We start from the raw sequence: 18,514 nt of genomic DNA, 5'->3' as shown, positions 1-18,514 counted from the left end.
CTCTCTATTTGATAATTCTACTTGACCACTAGTTTGAGGATGATAAGCGGAAGCAATTCTATGATTAATACCATACTTAGCAAGAGTTTTTCTAAAACCTCCATGAATAAAATGAGAACCTCCATCTGTCATAATATATCTAGGCACTCCAAATCTAGGAAAAATAATATCTAAAAGCATTCTTAAAGAGGTCTCACCATCAGCACTTTTTGTAGGTATGGCTTCCACCCATTTAGTAACATAATCAACGAGCAACAAGTATATGAGTGTTACCTTCGAAGACGGAAAAGGTCCCATGAAGTCAAATCCCCAACAATCAAACGGTTCAATAACAAGAGTATAATTCATTGGCATTTCATTGCGTCTGGAGATATTACCAACCCTTTGGCATTCATCACAAGATAAAATAAACTTTCTCGCATCCTTGAAGAGAGTTGGCCAATAAAAACCTGATTGTAGAACTTTTTGTGCAGTTCTTTCTCCGGCGTGATGTCCTCCATAAGCACTACCATGACATTTACTCAATATCTCTTGTTGTTCATATTCGGGAACACATCTTCGCATAATACCATCCACTCCTTCTTTATATAAGTGTGGGTCATCCCAGAAATAATGCCTCAAATCATAAAAGAATTTCCTCCTTTGCTGAGCTGAAAAGGTTGGAGGCAAGTACTTGGAAACAATAAAGTTAGCATAATCAACATACCAAGGACTGTCTCGCGAGCTCACCTTTATTACAGCCAATTGTTCATTTCGAAAACTATCATTAACGAGAACAGGATCATAAGCAATATTTTCCAATCTAGACAAATTATCAGCAACAGGATTATCAAGCACCTTTCCTATCTACAATATGTAAATCAAATTCTTGCAAAAGAAGTACCCATCTAATAAGCCTAGGCTTAGCATCTTTCTTTATCATAAGGTATCTAATTGCAGCATGATCAGTATGAATAGTAACTTTTGAATCAACAATATAAGATCTAAATTTATCACAAGCAAAGACTACAGCTAATAATTCTTTTTCAGTTGTAGCATAATTTCTTTGAGCAGCATCAAGAGTTTTACTAGCATAATGAATAACATTCAGCTTTTTATCTACTCGTTGTCCAAGAACAGCGCCTACAAAGAAAATCACTAGCATCACACATAATCTCAAAGGGTAAGTTCCAATCAGGAGGTTCAACTATAGGAGCAGTTGTTAAGGCTTTCTTAAGAGTTTCAAAAGCTTCCTTACAATCATCATAAAAAACAAAAGGTACGTCTTTTTGAAGAGAAAAAAGTCCATTTTTCATCCTTCAACTTTGTGCAGAGTTCACTTTTCATCCTAAATATTTTATTTGGTATAAAATGGACCCTAAACTTTGCCAACCCGTTCACATGTCTTGTTCTTATGATTTTCTTCCGTAGATGATAACCAAGGTTCAAAAAATAAAATCAGATCCAAACCATACCTCAATAAAAACTAGTCCTAGGGCAGAACCTTGAATCCCACTCACGCGCGAGCAAGAAAAAGAGGATGGTAAATAACCAGCCCTGGCAGCCTCGTCTTTCTGCCACTCCAGCAATTCTCACGTAACGGGCAGCAGCAGCCCTAGTAGCGCCGCAACTCATCAACCTCTGCATATCCCCCAGCTGGACGCGCCCACTGGCGTATGTGAGGGCAGAAAGGGAGGGAAAGGTTGACCGATAGAAACCAAATCTCCATGTTCAACCGCGAAAGTAGTTGAAAGATTGTTGTGGGTATCATTACATCCAGCTTGATCTAGTGGCGGACATCGCAGTGGACAATCGGGATGTCAGACGAGCGACGAATGCCGATATCGAACAGATAGATAAATTGCGGCGACCTACTCAAGCCAAAGGATTGAGATTTATTTTGGCTGAAACTGGCTCGATACAATTTATTTTGGCGAAAGGTTTTGTTATAAAAGCGACAAGCAAATAACGAACAACGAAACAAGAACACACACGCAGGGGACACAAGATTTAACGTGGAAAACCCCTTCCAACACAGAAGGGGAAAAACCACGGGCGCCAGCCAGCAAAATTTCACTATATCTGGAGGTGTTTACAAACGCCGTGGGTTACCTTATAATCTGATAAACCCTAGCCGGCGGCTTACAAGGCCCCGCTCCGCTCGTCAGAAGTTAGCCTCCCTTTAGTATATTAATTTGGATCACAATACAACAGGTTTGGTATTTTCACCGTGGTGTTCGTACTGCTTGGTTATGTTTCGTATCTTTTTTTAAAAAAATAAGCAGAACCAGACGTTTGAACAAGTTGGCAAAGTTCAGGGTCTTTTTTGAACCAAATGAAACATTTGGGATCAAAAGTGAACTTGTGTAAAAGTTGAAGGACGAAAAATGGACTTTTTTCTTTTGAAGAAGATTAGTAAGAGGCTTTGAAATCTTGGAGAAATCTTTAATAAATCTCCTATAAAACCCAGCATGACCAAGAACACTACGAATACCTTTAACGTCCCTCGGATAGGGCATCTTCTCAATTGCCTCAACTTTAGCTCTGTCAACTTCAATACCTCTCTCAGAAATTTTATGTCCCAATACAATTCCTTCATTAACCATAAAGTGGCATTTCTCCCAATTAAGAACAAGGTTAGTTTCTTCACATCTCTGCAAAACTTTATCAAGGTTTCGCAAGCAACTATCAAAAGAATTCCCATAGACGGAAAAATCATCCATGAATACCTCTACAATACTTTCACAAAAACCATGAAAAATAGCAGACATGCATCTTTGAAAAGTAGCAGGAGCATTACATAAACCAAAAGGCATACGTCTATAAGCATAAGTTCCATAGGGACAAGTGAAAGTGGTTTTCTCTTGATCTTTAGCTTTAACGAGCAATTTGTGAAAACCCGTAATAACCATCAAGAAAACAAAAATGAGTATTTTTAGACAATCTTTCTAGCATTTGATCAATAAATGGTAAAGGGTAATGATCTTTCTTAGTAACTTTATTAACTTTTCGAAAATCGATGCACATTCTATACCCTACAACTACTCTTTGAGGGATGAGCTCATCATTATCATTAGGCACAACAGTCATTCCACCTTTCTTGGGAACGCAATGCACAGGACTAACCCATCTACTATCAGCGATAGGATATATAATACCAGCTTCAAGAAGTCGTAATACCTCATTCCTTACCACTTCCTTCATCTTCGGAATTAGACGACGCTGATGTTCAACAACAGGCTTTGCATCATCTTCCATATTAATAGCATGTTGGCAAATAGAAGGAGAAATCCCTTTCAAATCATCAAGAGTGTAACCAATAGCTCCTCGGTGCTTCTTCAATATTTCCAATAACCTTTCTTCCTCAATCTCTGGAAAGCTTAGAACTAATAATAACAGGATATATTTTCTTATCATCAATATGAGCATATTTAAGATTATCAGGCAAAGGCTTTAAATCAAAAACAGGATCTTCCTTAGGTGGCGGTGTTGTACCCAAATCTTCCACCGGTAAATCGTGCTTGAGAATAGGTTGGCGAAGAAAAATTTCCTCCAGCTCATCTCTTTCTTTCCTAAAAACTTCACTCTCGCTATCCTCCAAATGTTGCTGCAAAGGATTGTTAGGAACAAGAACAATAGATGCACACTGCTCCATTTTAAAATCATTACTAGGCAAATCAGCTTTATAAGGAGTTTTAGTAAATTTAGAGAAGTTAAACTCATAAGATTCACCAGCAAATTTAGTCAAAATTTTCTCTTTCTTACAATCTATAATAGCTCCATAAGTATTTAGAAAAGGTCTACCAAAAATAATAGGACAATAATCACTAGCAGCAGAACCAAGTACCAAAAAGTCAGCAGGATATTTAATCTTACCGCATAATACTTCCACATCTCGAACAATACCAATTGGAGAAATAGTTTCTCTATTAGCCAGCTTGAATAACCACATCAATATCTTCAAGTTCACAAGAATCAATTTCGTGCATAATCTCCGTGTAAAGCTCATACGGAATAGCACTAACACTTGCACCAATATCACATAATCCATAATAGCAATGATCACCAATTCTAACAGTATAGCATAGGAACACTAGCTTGTTTGGGTTTATTAGGATGTGAAACAATATTAGAAGCATCTTCACGTGAAAATAATATGACCATCCTCCACATTTTCAGTCACAAGATCTTTAATTATTGCAACAAGCAGGTTCAACTTTTATTTGTTCTTCGAGTTCTACATGTTTCTTTTCACTTTTATGAACCGCACTATTTATAACAGAGTACTCCTTCATTTTAGCAGGGAAAGGAGTTTTTTCAATATAAGCTTCAGGAATAACATGATCAGCAGTTTCAACTACAACGCATTTATTAATAGATGAATCAATTTTATCTTTATACGGTTCATGATACTTATCAAAATTCTTCTTTGGCAATTCATAATGAGAGGCAAAAGCTTTATAAAGATTTGCAAGCAACTTGAGAATCAAGACCATATATAGCACTCATATTACGAAATTTATCAAGTATCCATAAAAGCTTCAATGCATTTATAATCATAAATTATACCTGATTCTCTATCCTTGTCGTTCTCCCAACCTTAAGTATTTTCTTGGATCCGATCAAGAAGGTCCCTTTTAAACTCTTCTTTGTTGCGTGTAAATGATCCAGAACAAGAAGTATCCAGCAAGGTCTTGTCTTGAAAAGAAAGTCTTGCATAGAAATTATCAATAATAACATTACCAGGAAGCTCTTGAATGGGGCATTTGAGCATTAAAGACTTCAATCTCCCCCAAGCTTGGGCAATACTCTCTCCATCATGAGGCCAAAAATTATATATGCGATTCCGATCCTTATGAATTTCACTTGGAGGATAGAACTTAGAATAAAACCGGGGCACAATATCATTCCATTCAAGAGAATCCCCATTATCCAAGTAATTTATACCAATGCGCCGCCTTACCAGTACAGCGATAAAGAGAATAGTTTCTTCCTCACTTCATCCATAGCAATACCCGCACATTTGAATAACCCGCATAATTCATGCAAAAACAAGTAAATGATCACCAGTGATGGACAGCTTCCATCCCCTTCATAGCGGTTATCCATAACACGTTCAATAATTTTCATAGGTATTTTATATGGTATCACTTCCTCACCTAGCGCCTCATCCACTACCGTTGCAGTAGTAGTAGATTTCCCAAATAGAAATTGAAGAGAAGATCTCTCCATAATGACTTATAGCAAAGAAAGTAAATAAAATCAGCACAACAAGTAAAGGTTTTCCTTACCAATTCCACTTACCAATAGCGCTTCACTCCCGGCAACGGCGCCGTGAAAATAGTCTTGATGACCCACAAGTATAGGGGGTGTATCGTAGTATCTTCAATAAGTAAGAATGTCGATCCCAACGAGGAGCGAAGGTGTTGACAAGCAGTTTCGATGAAGGATTCACCGTAAATGCTCACGTACAAGTATTCGGGGGGTTTTGATGTAACAGCTTGAATAAAGTACGAGTAAGTAAAGTGCGAGAGTAATAATTGCAGCGAGTGGCCCAATCCTTTTTAGCACAAAGGACAAGCCGGTTTGTTTACTTATAATGACCAAACGTTCTCGAGGACACACGGGATTTTAGTCTAGTGCTTTCGCTACATACGGCTAAATAATCTTCATTGTTATGATAAGTGTTGTGTGGGTGAACCTATGCTAATGTACCGCCCTTCCTAGGACTAATACATACTTGTGATTATACCCCTTGCAAGCATCCGCAACTACAAGAAAGTAATTAAGAATAAATCTAACCACAGCCTTAAACTTTGAGATCCTGCAATCCCTCCCGCATCGATATACCAACGGGGTTTAGGTTTCGTCACTCCAGCAACCCCGCAATTAGCAAACGAATACAAGATGCATTCCCCTAGGCCCATAAATGGTGAAGTGTCATGTAGTCGACGTTCACATGACACCACTAGAAGAATAACACCACAACTTAAATATCACACCATTGAATATTACTCAACCATAGTTCACTACTAACATTTAGACTTCACCCATGTCCTCAAGAACTAAACGAACTACTCACGAGACATCTTATGGAACATGATCGGAGGTGATATGATGATGAATAACAATCTGAACATAAACTTGGTTCAATGGTTTCACTCAATAGCATCAACAACAAGTAGAGATCGATACCGGGAGAGTTTCCCCTATCAAACAATCAAGATCAAACCCAAATTGCTACGGCGATGACGGTGTCCAGCGGTGATGACGGCGGTGATGATGGTGAAGATGATGATGATGGTGATGGAGATGATGTCCAGCTCGATGACGGTGACGATGGCGTCGATTTCCCCCTCCCGGAGGGAATTTCCCCGGCGGATTCCTGCCCGCCGGAGAGCTCTTTTCTCTCTGGTGTTCTCCGCCCCGCAAAGGCGGCTGTAACTCTTCGCGAGGTACCCTCTGTGGCTTAGGTTTTCGGGACGAAGGATTTCGCGAAGAAAAGGAGGCGAAAGGGGTCGTGGGCCCCCCAAACCACATGGCGGCGCGGCCGGGGCATGGGCCGCGCCGCCCTAGGGTGTGGGCCCACCCCGGGTCCTCCCGGCCCCTCCTTCCGGCTTCCTTCGTCATCTTGAAAAATAGGATTTTTGGTATAATTTCCTTCCACAGCTTGATCTTCCGAAATATTGCGTTCGACGGTGCTTTTTCCAGCAGAATCCCGGCTCCGGTGCTTGATCCTCCAATAATGATGAAACATGCAAAATAGATGAAATAACATAAGTATTGTGTCCCAATATGAAATATATCAATGAATAACAGCAAATTATGATATAAAATAGTGATGCAAATTGGACGTATCACGCATCACTTCCTCTTCTTCCTCGCCCTCTCTGTCTCTGCCGATCGCCGCGCGCTACGCCGTCAGGCTGCCCTGGACCGTCGCCGTCGCCGCCTTCTCTCCGTCGTCGCCGCCCTCTCACGCCACCTTCTCTCCGCCGTGTCGCCTTCTCTCCGTCATCGCCGCCGCCCACACCGTGTACGTGTCGCGCCGGCCCGTACGTCGTCGCCCCATCGTCGTCTCGCGCCGAAGCTCCTCACCGCCGCACGCGCGCGCCGCCGTCATCCCGCACACGTCGCACGCGCCGCCGCCCCGCACGCGCCGCCGCCCCGCACGCGCGCGCCGCACACGCGTGATACGTCTCCAACGTATCGATAATTTCTTATGTTCCATGCTTGTTTTATGACAATACCTACATGTTTTGTTCACACTTTATGTCATTATTATGCATTTTTCGGAACTAACCTATTGACGAGATGCCGAAGTGCCAATTCCTGTTTTCTGCTGTTTTTGGTTTCAGAAATCCTAGTAAGGAAATATTCTCGGAATTGGACGAAATCAACGCCCGGAGTCTTAAAATTCCACGAAGCTTCCAGAACACCCGAGAGGAACCAGAGAGGGGCCACAGGGCCACCAGATGCCAGGGCGGCGCGGCCCAGGCCTTGGCCGCGCCCCCTATGGTGTCACCACCTAGTCAGCCCTCCGACTCCGCCTCTTCGCCTATTTAAAGGTCCCTGACCTAAATCTTCGATACGGAAAAGCCACGGTATGAGAAACCTTCCAGAGCCGCCGCCATCGCGAAGCCAAGATCTGGGGGATAGGAGTCTCTGTTCCGGCACGCCGCCGGGACGGGGAAGTGCCCCCGAAGGCTTCTCCATCGACACCGCTGCCATCTCCACCGCCATCTTCATCAACGCTGCTCGTCTCCCATGAGGAGGGAGTAGTTCTCCATCGAGGCTAAGGGCTGTACCGGTAGCTATGTGGTTAATCTCTCTCCTATGTACTTCAATACAATGATCTCATGAGCTGCCTTACATGATTGAGATTCATATGAGTTTTGTATCACTATTCATCTATGTGCTACTCTAGTGATGTTATTAAAGTACTCTATTCCTCCTCCATGATGTAATGGTGATAGTGTGTGCATCATGTAGTACTTGGCGTAGTTTATGATTATGATCTCTTGTAGATTATGAAGTTAACTATTACTATGATGGTATTGATGTGATCTATTCCTCCTTTCATAGTATGAAGGCGACAGTGTGCATGCTATTTTAGTACTTGGTATAGTTGTGTTGATCTATCATGCACTCTAAGTTTATTTAAATATGAATATCGAATATTGTGGAGCTTGTTAACTCCGGCATTGAGGGTTCTAGTAGCCCTACACAACTAGTGGTGTTCATCATCCAACAAGAGAGTGTAGAGTGTAGCATTTATCTATTTATTCTGTTATGTGATCAATGTTGAGAGTGTCCATAAGTGAAAGTATAATCCCTAGGCCTTGTTCCCAAATACTGCAATCATCGCTTGTTTACTGTTTTACTGCATCTGTACTACCTGCAATATTCCCACCATCAACCACACGCCAGTTGTAGCATCAAGCTATTTTCTGGTGCCGTTACTACTGCTCATATTCATTCATACCACTTGTATTTCACTATCTCTTCGCCGAACTAGTGCACCTATACATCTGACAAGTGTATTGGGTGTGTTGGAGACACAAGAGACTTCTTGCATTGTGATCGCAGGGTTGCATGAGAGGGATATCTTTGACCTCTTCCTCCCTGAGTTCGATAAACCTTGGGTGATCCACTTAAGGGAAAACTTGCTGCTGTTCTACAAACCTCTGCTCTTGGAGGCCCAACACTGTCTACAGGAAAAGAAGCGTGAGTAGACATCAAGCTATTTTCTGGCGCCGTTGCCGGGGAGGAAAGGTAAAAGGTACTCACACTCCGGATCTCGGCTACTAAGCTATTTTCCAGCGCCGTTGTAAGTGCTCGAAGCTATTTCCTTTAGATCCTGCAATTGCATCTTTTTGTTTCTTGTTTTACACTAGTTTGGCATAATGGAAAGCAACAGTGAGCTTTTAAAATTATTTCCTGAGTTAAGACATGGATGGTTTGATACGAAAATTAAAAAACCCATGGAACATATTAGTATGAACACTTTGAACACCATTGCTGCTAATGATATAGAAAATTCTAAGCTTGGGGAAGCTGGTTTTGATGAGCATGATATTTTTAGTCCCCCAAGCATTGAGGAGAAAATTTTCTTTGATGAAACTTTGTCTCCTATTTATGATGATTATAATGATAGTGGTCTTTTGGTGCCGCCTGTTATGGAGGATAAATTTGATTATGATTACAATATGCCTCCTATATTTGATGATGAGAATAATAATGATAGCTACTTTGTTGAATTCGCTCCCACTATTACTAATAAAATTGACTATGCTTATGTGGAGAGTAATAATTTTATGCATGAGACTCATGATAAGAATGCTTTATGTGATAGTTATATTGTTGAGTTTGCTCATGATGCTACTGGATATTATTATGAGAGAGGAACATATGGTTGTAGAAATTTTCATGTTACTAAAACACCTCTCTATGTGCTGAAATTTTTGAAGCTACACTTGTTTTGTCTTCCTATGCTATTCACTTTGCTCTTCATGAACTTGTTTATTTACAAGATTCCTATGCATAGGAAGCATGTTAGACTTAAATTTCTTTTGAATTTGCCTCTTGATGCTCTCTTTTGCTTCAAATACTATTTCTTGGGAGTGCATCATTGAAATCACTAAGCCCATCTTAATGGCTATAAAGAAAGAACTTCTTGGGAGATAACCCATGTGTTTATTTTGCTACAGTAATTTTGTTTTATATTTGAGTCCTGGAAGTTGTTACTACTGTAGCAACATCTCCTTATCTTAGTTTTGTTGCATTGTTGTGCCAAGTAAAGTCTTTGATAGTAAGGTTCATACTAGATTTGGATTACTGCGCAGAAATGCATTTCTTGCTGTCACGAATCTGGGCTGAATTCTCTGTAGGTAACTCAGAAAATTCTGCCAATTTACGTGAGTGATCCTCAGATATGTACGCAACTTTCATTCAATTTGAGCAAGTCTGGTGCCTCAATAAAAATTCGTCTTTACGGACTATTCTGTTTTGACAGATTCTGCCTTTTATTTCGCATTGCCTCTTTTGCTATGTTGGATGGATTTCTTTGTTCCATTAATTTTCAGAAGCTTTGTGCAATGTCCAGAAGTGTTAAGAATGATTGTGTCACCTCTGAACATGTGAATTTTTGATTATGCACTAACCCTCTAATGAGTTTGTTTCGAGTTTGGTGTGGAGGAAGTTTTCAAGGGTCAAGAGAGGAGGATGATACAATATGATCAAGAAGAGTGAAAGCTCTAAGCTTGGGGATGCCCCGGTGGTTCAGCCCTGCATATTTCAAGAAGACTCAAGCATCTAAGCTTGGGGATGCCCAAGGCATCCCCTTCTTCATCGACAAAATTATCAGGTCACTTCTCTTGAAACTATATTTTTATTCGGTCACATCTCATGTACTTTACTTGGAGCGTCTGTTTGTTTTTGTTTTTGTTTTTGTTTGAATAAATGCTTGTGTGGGAGAGAGACACGCTCCGCTGGTTCATATGAACACATGTGTTCTTAGCTTTTAATTTTCATGGCGAAGGTTGAAACTGCTTCGTTAATTGTTATATGGTTGGAAACGGGAAATGCTACATGTGGTAAATGGTATGATGTCTTGAATAACTTGATACTTGGCAATTGTTGTGCTCATGTTTAAGCTCTTGCATCATATACTTTGCACCTATTAGTGAAGAAATACATAGAGCTTGCTAAAATTTGGTTTGCATGATTGGTCTCTCTAAGGTCTAGATATTTTCTAGTAAGGGTTTGAACAACAAGGAAGACAAGTGTAGAGTCTTATAATGCTTGCAATATGTTCTTATGTAAGTTTTGCTGTACCGGTTCATACTTGTGTTTGCTTCAAACAACCTTGCTAGCCTAAGCCTTGTATTGAGAGGGATTACTTCTCATGCATCCAAATCCTTGAGCCAAACACTATGCCATTTGTGTCCACCATACCTACCTACTACATGGTATTTCTCCGCCATTCCAAAGTAAATTGCTTGAGTGCTATCTTTAAACACTTCAAAATTTATCATCCCTTATTTGTGTCAATGTTTTATAGCTCATGAGGAAGTATGTGGTGTTTATCTTTCAATCTTGTTGGGCAACTTTCACCAATGGACTAGTGGCTTCATCCGCTTATCCAATAATTTTGCAAAAAGAGCTGGCAATGGGGTTCCCAGCCTCAATTAATTAACCTTCATAATTTTACAAAAAGACACTCCTCCATGGTATGTGATTGTTGGACGGCACCCGAGGATTCGGTTAGCCATGGCTTGAGAAAGCAAAGGTGGGGAGGAGTGTCATCTAAATAAAACTAAAATAAAAAGGCACTCCTTCATGGTATTTGATTGTTGGCAGGCACCCGAGGATTCGGTTAGCCATGGTTTGTGAAAGCAAAGGTTGGAAGGAGTGCCACCCAAAAATAAAAATGTTTCATGGGAGCCGCTCTTTGAAGGTTTGTCTGGCAAGGTGGTTAGAGTGCCCACTACCATTCGTTGACAACAACAAACACCTCTCAAAACTTTACTTTTATGCTCTCTTTATGTTTTCAAAATCAAAGCTCTAGCACAAACATAGCAATCAATGCTTCCCTCTACGAAGGGCCTTTCTTCTACTTTTAAGTTGAGTCAGTTTACCCATTTCTCTCTATCTTAGAAGCAAACACTTGTGTTAACTGTGCATTGATTCTCACATACTTGCTTATTGCACTTATTATTTTACTTTATGTTGACAATTATCCATGAGATATGCATGTTGAAAGTTGAAAGCAACCGCTGAAACTTAATCTTCCTTTGTGTTGCTTCAATGCCCTTATTTAGAATCTATTGCTTTATGAGTTAACTCTTATGCAAGACTTATTGATGCTTGTCTTGAAAGTACTATTCATGAAAAGTCTTTGCTATATGGTTCAGTTGTTTACTCATTATCTTTATCATTGCTTTGAATCGCTGCATTCATCTCATATGCTTTACAATAGTATGATTAAGATCATGTTGGTAGCATGTCACTTCAGAAATTATCTTTGTTATCGTTTACCTACTCGAGGACGAGTAGGAACTAAGCTTGGGGATGCTGATACGTCTCCAACGTATCGATAATTTCTTATGTTCCATGCTTGTTTTATGACAATACCTACATGTTTTGTTCACACTTTATGTCATTATTATGCATTTTCTGGAACTAACCTATTGACGAGATGCTGAAGTGCCAGTTCCTGTTTTCTGCTATTTTTGGTTTCAAAAATCCTAGTAAGGAAATATTCTCGGAATTGGACGAAATCAACGACCAGAGTCTTAAAATTCCACGAAGCTTCCAGAACACCCGAGAGGAACCAGAGAGGGGCCACAGGGCCACCAGATGCCAGGGCGGCGCGGCCCAAGCCTTGGCCGCGCCCCCCTATGGTGTCACCACCTCGTCAGCCCTTCGACTCCGCCTCTTCGCCTATTTAAAGGTCCCTGACCTAAATCTTCGATACGGAAAAGCCACGGTACGAGAAACCTTCTAGAGCCGCCGCCATCGCGAAGCCAAGATCTGGGGGACAGGAGTCTCTGTTCCGGCACGCCGCCGGGATGGGGAAGTGCCCCCGGAAGGCTTCTCAATCGACACCGCTGCCATCTCCACCGCCATCTTCATCAACGCTGCTGTCTCCCATGAGGAGGGAGTAGTTCTCCATCGAGGCTAAGGGTTGTACCGGTAGCTATGTGGTTAATCTCTCTCCTATGTACTTCAATACAATGATCTCATGAGCTGCCTTACATGATTGAGATTCATATGAGTTTTGTATCACTATTCATCTATGTGCTACTCTAGTGATGTTATTAAAGTACTCTATTCCTCCTCCATGATGTAATGGTGACGAGTGTGTGCATCATGTAGTACTTGGCGTAGTTTATGATTATGATCTCTTGTAGATTATGAAGTTAACTATTACTATGATGGTATTGATGTGATCTATTCCTCCTTTCATAGTATGAATGTGACAGGTGTGCATGCTATGTTAGTACTTGGTATAGTTGTGTTGATCTATCATGCACTCTAAGGTTATTTAAATATGAATATCGAATATTGTGGAGCTTGTTAACTCCGGCATTGAGGGTTCTAGTAGCCCTACACAATTAGTGGTGTTCATCATCCAACAAGAGAGTGTAGAGTGTAGCATTTATCTATTTATTCTGTTATGTGATCAATGTTGAGAGTGTCCACTAGTGAAAGTATAATCCCTAGGCCTTGTTCCCAAATACCGCAATCATCGCTTGTTTATCGTTTTACTCGCATCCGTATCGCTCGCAATATTCCCACCATCAACCACACGCCAGTTGTAGCATCAAGCTATTTTCTGGTGTCGTTACTACTGCTCATATTCATTCATACCACTTGTATTTCACTATCTCTTTGCCGAACTAGTGCACCTATACATCTGACAAGTGTATTGGGTGTGTTGGGGACACAAGAGACTTCTTGCATTGTGATCGCAGGGTTGCATGAGAGGGATATCTTTGACCTCTTCCTCCCTTTGTTCGATAAACCTTGGGTGATCCACTTAAGGGAAAACTTGCTGCTGTTCTACAAACCTCTGCTCTTGGAGGCCCAACACTGTCTACAGGAAAAGAAGCATGAGTAGACATCAACGCGCCGCCGCCCCACACGCCGAGCACGCGCCGCACGCGCCGCCGGCCAGAGGCGCGCGGCTAGCCACCGGGCACACGTACGTGTACAGAGAGAGAGGGAGAGGAAGAGAGAGGGCCGGGGCCTGATACGTCTCCAACGTATCGATAATTTCTTATGTTCCATGCTTGTTTTATGACATTACTTACATGTTTTGTTCACACTTTGTGTCATTATTATGCATTTTCTGGAACTAACCTATTGACAAGATGCCGAAGTGCCAGTTCCTGTTTTCTGCTGTTTTTGGTTTCAGAAATCCTAGTAAGGAAATATTCTCGGAATTGGACGAAATCAACGCCCAGCATCTTAGAATTCCACGAATCTTCCAGAACACCCGAGAGGGACCAGAGGAGAGCCACAGGCCCACCACACAGGTGGCCGGCGCGGCCCAGGGGGGGCGCGCCCCCCTATTGTGTGGTGGCTCCGTAACCCTTCCGTCTCCGCCTCTTCACCTATAAGAAGCCCCCTGACCTAAATCTTCGATACGAATAAGCCACGGTACGAAAAACCTTCCAGAGACGCCGCCGCCGCCAATCCCATCTCGGGGGATTCAGGAGATCGCCTCCGGCACCCTGCCGGAGAGGGGAATCATCTACCGGAGGACTCTTCACCGCCATGGTCGCCTCCGGAGTGATGTGTGAGTAGTTCACCCCTGGACTATGGGTCCATAGCAGTAGCTAGATGGTCGTCTTCTCCTAATTGTGCTTCATTGTTGGATCTTGTGGGCTGCCTAACATGATCAAGATCATCTATCTGTAATGCTATATGTTGCATTTGTTGGGATCCGATGAATAGTGAATGCTATGTTATGTTGATTATCAATCTATCATCTATGTGTTGTTTATGATCTTGCATGCTCTCCGTTGCTAGTAGAGGCTCTGGCCAAGTTTTTGCTTGTAACTCCAAGAGGGAGTATTTGCCAAGATCTGGGGGACAGGAGTCTCTGTTCCGGCACGCCGTCGGGACGGGGAAGTGCCCCCGGAAGGCATCTCCATCGACACCACCGCCATCTTCATCACCGCTGCTGTCTCCCATGAGAAGGGAGTAGTTCTCCTTCGAGGCTAAGGGCTGTACCGGTAGCTATGTGGTTAATCTTTCTCCCATGTACTTCAATACAATGATCTCATGAGCTGCCTTACATGATTGAGATTCATATGATGAACTTTGTATCACTATTAATCTATGTGCTACTCTAGTGATGTTATTAAAGTACTCTATTCCTCCTCCATGATGTAATGGTGACAGTGTGTGCATCATGTAGTACTTGGCGTAGTTTATGATTGTGATCTCTTGTAGATTATGAAGTTAACTATTACTATGATGGTATTGATGTGATCTATTCCTCCTTTCATAGTATGATGGTGACGAGTGTGCATGCTATGTTAGTACTCGGTATAATTGCGTTGGTCTATCATGCACTCTAAGGTTATTTAAATATGAACATCGAATGTTGTGGAGCTTGTTAACTCCGGCATTGAGGTGCTCTTGTAGCCCTACACAATTAATGGTGTTCATCATCCAACAAGAGAGTGTAGAGTGGTTTTATTATGTGATCAATGTTGAGAGTGTCCACTAGTGAAAGTATGATCCCTAGGCCTTGTTTCCGAATAGAAAAGCTACACCACAAAGATTCTTATCTCCCACGTCAACTGCACGCCAGCAAGTATTTTCTGGTGCCATTGCCGGGGAGGTCACCGTTTATTTACTGTTCCACTGCATGTTTACTCGCTGCCATATTTTATTCAAATTGCTATTACCACTCATATACATTCATATTACTTGCATTTTACTATCTCTTCGTCGAACTAGTGCACCTATACATCTGACAAGTGTATTAGGTGTGTTGGGGACACAAGAGACTTCTTGCATTGTGATCGCAGGGTTGCTTGAGAGGGATATCTTTGACCTCTTCCTCCCTAAGTTCGATAAACCTTGGGTGATCCACTTAAGGGAAAACTTGCTGCTGTTCTACAAACCTCTGCTCTTGGAGGCCCAACACTGTCTACAGGAAGAGAAGCGTGAGTAGACATCAAGCTATTTTCTGGCGCCGTTGCCGGGGACCTGAAGGAACAAGAGATTTCCTCCCTCGTCAACCACGCGCCAGTTGTAAACAGTCAAGTATTTTCTGGCGCCGTTGCCGGGGAGATCAAGACACGCTGCAAGGGGAGTCTCCACTTCCAATCTCTTTACTTTGTTTTTGTCTTGCTTTACTTTTATTTACTACTTTGTTTGCTGCACTAAAACAAAACACAAAAAATTAGTTGCTAGCTTTACTTTATTTACTGTCTTGTTTGCAATCTCCATATTAAAAACACAAAAAATTAGTTACTTGCATTTACTTTATTTACTTTTTGTTTATTTCATCATGTTTCCTCCTAAGTTTATTCTTAAAGATGTACCGGTAGGCCGAGGGTCTATCCTTGGGAAAGATAATATAGAAGATTTTTTCACTCATATTAGTACGGTTGAAGATTTTGAAGATAGACACTTGGTAGAACTTGCTCCTACTTATGAAATTGCTGTTGCTTCTTTAGTACACGCGTTAGAAGCTAGATTTGTTAATCTCAATCCCGTGATTCAACATTTGTTTCTTACACTCGATGATATGGAAGAAGGAGAAAAGAAAGATTTTGTATTAGAAACCCTTCTTAAAGAATTTGGTGGTATAGCAAGAGAAGCTAGAAAAGTTTTTACTAAATATAATATGCTTGGCTCTTATACCAACTTTGCTAGTACCCTTGAAAAGATGGAAAAAGATAGACAAAAGTATACTAATCAAGTTAATTATGAGGGGGGTGTTAAAACATCAATACCTTGCAAGCTCTTAGGGATGTGCGAGGCACTAGAAAATAACTATGCTTGGCTTGTTCCCGAAAATTTGTTTGATGAAAATAGCAAGCCTAAGACTAATGAAAAGGGAACCTCTGAAACTTACATAGATAAGATAAAATGCATAGTGGAGAAAACTCCGAACCCCGTTGTTGATGCATCATCTCTTGACAATACTTGATACACACTTTCTGCGCCTAGCTGAAAGGCGTTAAAGAAAAGCGCTTATGGGAGACAACCCATGATTTTACTACAGCACTTTTGTTTTATATTTGAGTCTTGGAAGTTGTTAATACTGTAACAACCTCTCCTTATCTTAATTTTGTTGCATTGTTATGCCAAGTAAAGTCTTTGATAGTAAGGTTCATACTAGATTTGGATTACTGCGCAGAAACAGATTTCTTGTTGTCACGAATTTGGGTTGAATTCTCTGTAGGTAACTCAGAAAATTCTGCCAATTTACGTGAGTGATCCTCAGATATGTACGCAACTTTCATTAAATTTGAGCATTTTCATCTGAGCAATTCTGGTGCCTCTTAAAAATTCGTCTTTACGGACTGTTCTGTTTTGACAGATTCTGCCTTTTATTTTGCATTGCCTATTTTGCTATGCTTGATGGATTTTTTTGTTCCATTAACTTTCAGTAGCTTTGTGCAATGTCCAGAAGTGTTAAGAATGATTATGTCACCTCTGAAAATGTGAATTTTGATAATGCACTAACCCTCTAATGAGTTTGTTTTGAGTTTGGTGTGGAGGAAGTTTTCAAGGGTCAAGAGAGGAGGATGATATATGATTAAGAAGAGTGAAAAGTCTAAGCTTGGGGATGCCCCGGTGGTTCATCCCTGCATATTTCAAGAAGACTCAAGCATCTAAGCTTGGGGATGCCCAAGGCATCCCCTTCTTCATCAACAACATTATCAGGTTCCTCTAGTGAAACTACATTTTTATTCCATCACATCTTATGTATTTTACTTGGAGCGTCTGTTTGTTTTTATTGTTTGAATAAATTCATGCTTGTGTGGGAAAGAGACACGCTCTGCTGGTTCATATGAACACATGTGTTCTTAGCTTTTAATGTTCATGGCGAAGGTTGAAACTGCTTCGTTAATTGTTATATGGTTGGAAACGGGAAATGCTACATGTAGTAATTGGTATGATGTCTTGAATAATTTGATACTTGGCAATTGTTGTGCTCATGTTTAAGCTCTTGCATCATATAGTTTGCACCTATTAGTGAAGAAATACATAGAGCTTGCTAAAATTTGGTTTGCATGATTGGTCTCTCTAAGGTCTAGATATTTTCTGGTAAAGGTGTTTGAACAACAAGGAAGACAATGTAGAGTCTTATAATGCTTGCAATATGTTCTTATGTAAGTTTTTCTGTACTGGTTCATACTTGTGTTTGCTTCAAACAACCTTGCTAGCCTAAGCGTTGTATTGAGAGGTATTACTTCTCGTGCATCCAAAATCCTTGAGCCAACAACTATGCCATTTGTGTCCACCATACCTACCTACTACATGGTATTTCTCTGCCATTCCAAAGTAAATTGCTTGAGTGCTACCTTTAAATTTCTATCCTTTATCTTTGCAATATATAGCTCATGGGACAAATAGCCTAAAAACTATCATGGTATTGAATATGTACTTATGTATCTTATTTCTTATTAAGTTGCTTGTTGTGCGATAACCATGTTCCTGGGGACGCCATCAACTACCCTTTGTTGAATATCATGTGAGTTGCTATGCATGTTCGTCTTGTCTGAAGTAAGGGCGATTTACCATGAGTTGAATGGTTTGAGCATGCGTATTGTTAGAGAAGAACATTGGGCCGCTAACTAAAGCCATGATCCATGGTGGAAGTTTCAGTTTTGGACAACAATCCTCAATCTCTTATGAGAAAATTATCTGTTGTTGAATGCTTATGCATTAAAGAGGAGTCCATTATCTGTTGTCTATGTTGTCCTGGTATGGATGTCTAAGTTGAGAATAATCAAAAGTGAGAAATCCAATGCGAGCTTTCTCCTTAGACCTTTGTACA

This window comes from Lolium rigidum, chromosome 6 (assembly GCF_022539505.1).
Source record: "Lolium rigidum isolate FL_2022 chromosome 6, APGP_CSIRO_Lrig_0.1, whole genome shotgun sequence".
NCBI lineage: Eukaryota > Viridiplantae > Streptophyta > Magnoliopsida > Poales > Poaceae > Lolium > Lolium rigidum.
Note: the sequence above shows the minus strand (reverse complement) of the source record.